This window comes from Lathyrus oleraceus, chromosome 5, assembly GCF_024323335.1.
Source record: "Lathyrus oleraceus cultivar Zhongwan6 chromosome 5, CAAS_Psat_ZW6_1.0, whole genome shotgun sequence".
Classification (NCBI taxonomy): Eukaryota; Viridiplantae; Streptophyta; class Magnoliopsida; order Fabales; family Fabaceae; genus Lathyrus; species Lathyrus oleraceus.
In genome coordinates, this window is record NC_066583.1 from 523602539 (window position 1) to 523609164 (window position 6626).

The following is a 6626-nucleotide window of genomic DNA, read 5'->3' on the forward strand; positions in this document are numbered from 1 at the left end:
TCTCAATGTCTGAGCTTCCCATTAGGGTTTAGATAGCCAAGATAAGACCCAAAGAGTATTCAAAAAGTCCCATAACCATACTGTAACACCTCAAAATTTGCCCTCATCTCTTGGGACTAGCATTAACATGTTGCATATCATTTTAGGTCATTAGGCATTGCATATTGCATATCATGTGGTTACGTTGTGCAAATCATTCTCCCAAGTCTTGATCAGAAGAGGAGGAAGTCAAAGGCAAGCCTAGGGGTTTATTGATTGATCATTGGCCATCTGAGGATTGGGCTGTGAATTAGGGTGTTTTGATTCTCAATGGATGTTGGTCTTCATCTTGATTGCAATGATACATCATCATCATCATGGTTGGATGTCATCAGGAGATTGAAGAAGATTCCTTGAGATTAGGATTTTGACCATTGGTCAACCCTAATCAGTTGCATTGGGCCAAGCAGGGCATGATCAGGAGATGGGGTTTATGATGGTTATGGGGTTCATTATGTGATTATTTTTGTGCTTATTGAGGCTAGGGTTTCACCCTTGAGCCATTTCAGTTGGAGATTGGGTCTCAATTTGATCTATGCATTGATAAATTCATCTGTCAGTTGAAAAGTCAACTGTGGTCAACTGTACGTGATTTGATGGATTTGGAGGTGGAAATGAGTTGGAGACACATCTCATTCATGTTGGAACAAGTGTTATTTGACATCTCAAGGCTTAAGAATGAAGAAAATCAAGTCAGGACAAAAACTGCCAAAAATAGAAAGTGACTTGTAATTGAAGTTTCCAAAAATGGAAAGTTTTTGACCTCAAAGCCACGTGTCCAAGGAAGCTTCAAATGAAAATTTGTTCAACATGAAAGTTGTAGATCTTGTTCTCACCTTTCCAAAAAGTCCAAGAACTTGAAAATCCCATGTATGGTTGGAAAATTATGGCTCAGTGAAGTTCAAAAATGACCCATAATCAGGAGGCCATAACTTCCACATGGTTTGTCCAAATTGCAAGTTCTTCATATGCACAAACTCCATTTGACATGTACTTTCATGGTGCATAATTGGATTTTTCTAAAAGTGGTCAATGCAAAAGGTCAATTTTCAACTGGACAGTTAAATTGGACCAAGGGCAAAATTGTCCAACTTTCAAAATAATTGGAATTTTTGAGTGGGGATTTTTGCTACACCTCATGAATGGCATTTGAAATGTGTTGGAATCATCATTTCATGGCTAGGCTTCATAATTTGAGAATTGGCTTGAAAAATGCAATGGTTAAAATTGGATATTTTGCTACCACATAGTGAAATTGAGAAATAAGCATCCAATGAGAATGGGACCAGTGGCAATGGATCACACATGTTATTTAGAGTTTGCATGAGCTGTCAACAGGTGTCATTGAGCTGGCATGGTGAAATTCCATTTTTACCCTCTCTTGTAAACTAACCATTTTCACTTAACACTCCAATTTGGTTAATTGATGGATTAAGCATGGATTAAGGTCACATATATAAGCTTAATCATCTTCTAAACACAACAGAAAATCATTCACCAAAAATTCAGATCAAAAACTATTCCAATTCTCTCAATTTCACCAAGAACACAAAATCTTCAATTTCAAAATTCTTCATCAAATCTCAACCAAACTTTGAAATTCCTTTCGCATTCAACTTCTATCATCATCTTCTCAAACTGTTTGTGGTATTTGGAGTGGAAGAGGCATGGAATCGCGACTGCATCTTCAAGAGTCATCAATGGTGAAAGTTGATTTGGAGCAATAGGAGCAAGATCAAGTGAATCCAAGCTTTGCCTCGCCTTTCCTCATGTTCGTGCTGCGTCTGTTTCACATCAAGACAGCTTGAAAGTTCCGATTTCCACACTGCCATAGCAGGTATCATCCAAATTCGATCATCATGATTTGCTTGTTGATCATATGCGTTTGAAAGATCGTTTCACGTAGAGCACGATGATAGTTGTAGTTTAGCAATTGGTTAACCATAGGCTGAGAAATCTGGAATCGAAATTTTGATGATAAACCCTAACTCGTTCGATCTGAAAGTTTTAGGAATTGTTAGGATAAATCGAGTTCATATTCGTGATCTACAGGTTCATACGGTTCTAACGGATATGAGATTGTTCGTTTTGGTGCTGATTTGTGGATTTCGTGTTCTTGAGCGTTTTTGAAATTTCTGGAAAACCTGGAACGGGAGAGATGAAGAACAAGGCGTTTGATCCTGAAACACGTTTGAATTTTCAAAATACCTGTTTACCGCCCCCGCCATCAATATTACCAAATTGCCATTGTTCACTTTAATTAATTCATTTAATTCTAAAAAATATTTTAACACCTTAAATAATTCACCAAAAATAGTGGAAAATCCAGAAAATTGTGGAAATTTTTTCCTTGACTTTGTTGACTTGTGTAGGATTTTTTTGACCTGTTGGTCAAAGTTGTGCTTGGTAGAAAAATCGTTTGCCCTAGGGTTTTCTCACATGTGCTACCTTTTGCTACATTTTGCCAATTGATTCATGAAATGCACATAATGTTAAAGAAATTCTTGCCAATTTTTGTGATGAATGTTGACTGAATGAGGTATATTTCCATGTAAATTTCATGAGTTTTTGATACCTGGCCATGAAGTTATGAATTTTGGAACTTAGGTGTGACAATTTGTGTCACACCTCTTGATGTCAACTTGAGTGATTTAATTGAGTGACCTATACTTGTTAGAATGAAATGAAATTTTGCATGGTGAATCATTAACATGTTGAGATGTTGTATGAATTTTTGTGGAATTTTTCATTGTATTTTCAAATTGATTTTGATTTTTCATTTCTGTTGACCAATTGTGCAAGTCCATGTGATACATGTTGGTAGATTGATTGAGAAATGCTCACATTGTATTGTATGATCATGAAATCTGGCATGCTTGTAATAGACACATAATGTGACATCCCTGTTTTGGTCTCACTCATTTCTTTTTTGTTTTCATTGAGATATGAATTTTTGAAGTGGATGTATGTATTGATGTTGTGATTTGGAGCCTATAATTGTGTCTGTTTTTGTTGATTTTCATTTACATGGTTCCATTTGCCCAATTAAGCTGAAATTTGGTGTGCCATACCTGGATTAGGCCCTGTTTAGGTGTAATTAATTTGAGAATTTTTGGATTTGTTTTGGTGTGGATTTGAATGCAATAGTTCTGTTTGCATGTTTGGTGCTTCACTTGAACCAATGTGGATTGTTTTGTGCATAACATGGGCATGATGAATGATATAAACATGAGACCAATGATGTTTGCTCTTGTTTGACTTTAATTTGAGATTGGTTGGTGGATACCTTGCTGTTTAGGAATTTTTATTGCCTTTGGACCCTAGGCTTAGCCTAGTGGTCTAGTTGCTAATGTTTGCTTGATTTTTCAGGATCAAAAGCATAATGCACATGGAGAATGAATCAAGTTAAATGCAAATGATGTGGTTTGATGTTTGTACACTAACATAACATTGTTTTGTAGGTGGTAAAGCTTAGGCTTAAGCTTTGAGCTTGCCTTGTGTTGTGTATTGAGTTGTATAGATTAACTGATTGAACTTTTGCTGTTTAGTTTGTCTGTCTGAGTACTAACTGTGTTTGACTGTTTCCAGGTACTTTTAGTTGCTCAGTTCCTTGTGAACTTTTGCTTTGCTTTGCTTAAGCAACTTGCATTGAGGTATAACTTCCTAACTTCATGTAGTCTGGAGACCCGGCTGTTACCGGGCCGGGCAAATAAATGTCTGAAGTCCTCCTTAAGAGGCAATGATTGTGGTTGTTTATTTTTTGTGCCAAGCAGGTGAAAGTCCTTTAAATAAGGCAATTGGTGGAAGTTAGGGATAAGCAATCTATCCCCCACTATTCAGTGGAGTCTTCTCCTTGCTCCCATTACATGGTTGTAGCATTGAGATCCAAGCCCAAGATCCGTGCAGTGCACATTGTGTCAGAGTCTCTGAGTATAGAAGGGTTCCCCCATTCTGGACCCATGCTCATTTGTCAGAAGCTCTCCCTGGTTAGGGATAAGAGCTGTGAGGTCTGATCCTCACTTCCTCCCATCATCTGCTTCACCTTAGCCTCGTAATGGCAAGGTTAAGAGCAAATCCAGCCTGTACAGACGACTCGCTTCGGCGGTCAAACCCCTTTGATTGAGCCTCTTGTTTGGTTATAGCGGGTGCTCTGTGAATCTCTGATTGACATGCTTGTTTGAGATGCCTGTTCTCATTTGATATATGATGTATGCTTGTATGCTTTCTTCTTTCCTGGTTAGGATTAGATCGCACTGATGCAAGTAGGTAGAAACCTGAACTTAGGGTGACTTTGCATGACAACATTAGGCTCGAGTCTCAGCTCCCTAGTGTCGTGTTTTCCCCGGTTTCTGGTTAGCAATTTAGTCCCTTTCAGGGGAACTACATCGCCCTGATCCTCGTTCCAGACGAGGTATGTAGGCAGGTGGTCGTGCGAGACCACTCCGGGCAACCTTTTTCTTTTTTGCGTGCGTTTACTTGTTATCTGACTGTGTGTTTGGTTCGGATGCCGACGTGAGTCCAGTAAGTGGCTGTCGGGCTCCACGTTTGCCGTTTTGTGCGTGTTTTGGCTCGGATGCCGACGTAAGTCCAGTAAGTGGCTGTCGGGCTCCACGTTTGCCCTTTTGAGTGCGTTTTGGTTCGGATGCCGACGTAATTCCATCAAGTGGTTGTCGGGCTCCATGTTTGCCACCCTTGTTTGTTTGTGTTGTTTCGTGTTGTTTGGCGTGCGTAAGCCGAACTACAGTGGCTCTGATTCTTGTTCCAGACAAGATATGTAGGCATAAGGTGCGATACCTTATCGAGCTCGTTCCTCCTAACCCCACCTGCGTTCCCCGTGTGTGTGTGTGATGTTTAGCAACCTTTTCTTTATTCTAGGACGTGGATCCCTAGGAGTACCTAGGACGTGAGGGGTGCTAATACCTTCCCCTCGCGTAACCGACTCCCGAACCTTTTCTCTCTGGTCGCGAGACCATGTCTTTCCAGGTTTCTCTGAGCGTTTCCTTTCCCTATCTTGGGATAAATAACGTTTAGTGGCGGCTCTGTGTGTTTTTATTTTTAGGCTCGCCGGTTGATTTTTCGCAGGATGCGACACATACCATTAAGGATTAGGGTTTTGCTCCCCAGAGGAAAGCCGTGATGAGGTCTCCTTGAATCCATATCTTAAAGGTCAAGCAAATTAGAGTTTCACACCCAATATGACCAGATGAATAGCCAAATCATATTCTAGGAGTTTGACTCATGCACAAACCCTAGCCTTGTAAACCACTGAGCTTTGAATCTATAGATTAATAAGTATGAACATGAATGAATGCATATGAATGAAATATGAATCCGGGAAAATGAATCTCAAGTTAAGGGTTGAGTGAAAAGGTGAAAAGGGGAGGGCGAATTTTGGGGTACGACACTTACCTTCCATTAAGTTGTTGAAGGTTCATCATGGAATTAGACATTCTTTCATAATAAAACCCAAAACACAACATAAGACAACAAAGGAAGAAGTGATGAAAAATGTTTAGTGATTCAATTTTAAAAACAGATTGCGAAAACAAGAACTCTAAAATTAATTGAAGACGTATTTTTACATTTGATTAGATACAGAAGAAAACAAAGATGCATGCCAAAAATTTAATTCAAATTTCATAGATGATGATAATTAATGTGAAGATAATAATTAGGAATCCCAAATATTGTAAAGACAATGAGAAAGATGAACACATAGGTCTCCAAGATGGAGGGTTCAAATAGAAAGAGAGGTTGAAAAGTACACCTTGAACAAAGGACTCTAAGAATAGATCTTGGACAAAGGGAGGATACGAACGAAGCACAAATGAAAGGGAGGATACTATCATGTTGTTGCCGTCCTCTGTGCAGGTGATTCCTCTGTGTGGGGTGGGTGTTCTGAGTGGGGCTAAAACCCAGGCCCGAGTATACACCTAGGATTAGTGTGGTCTCATGTCGCCTCTTTCGTGTTAGGTTAACATGTGCCTGGCGGCGTGATGTACCACAAACCGGACGAGGTTCAGTTGATAGTGCTTTCCTCTGTGGAGTATCCACTTTGGATTAGTTACTTCATCTGAGCTGTTGACTCTGGTGACCGATCATTTCCCGGATCTTTGGTTTAGACGGTCTTAAGGGAGCTACAATGGCACACCCGAAAGGGCAAACCCATTGAGTATCTCTGCCCGATTGTCGAGACTATTATCCGCCTTAGGATGACTTGTTTAGAATTTACCTGTGAGGGGAGGGTGATTCTTTCAGATGCATGATCAGATGGATTCAGATGGTGACTTTTGTTCCGTGGGTCCTATTTATAAGTCGGATTTATGGTCATTTATTGTCGTGACGCCGGAGTGCTGTCCGATATTTATCAGTGGGGATCCGTTTATTTCAGGATTCCCCGGGCCGAGATATTTATCAGTGGGGATCCGTTTATTTCAGGATTCCCCGGGCCGATTCAGAGGGTTGAGAATGTCTGTTCAGAGATGGTTTGGTGATGATGGTTATGATGATGATGTATCTGTCTTCCGTTTATTTCGGAACCCTTGAGATGGATTGGTGGTTACATATTCCCTCAGATGGTTATGATC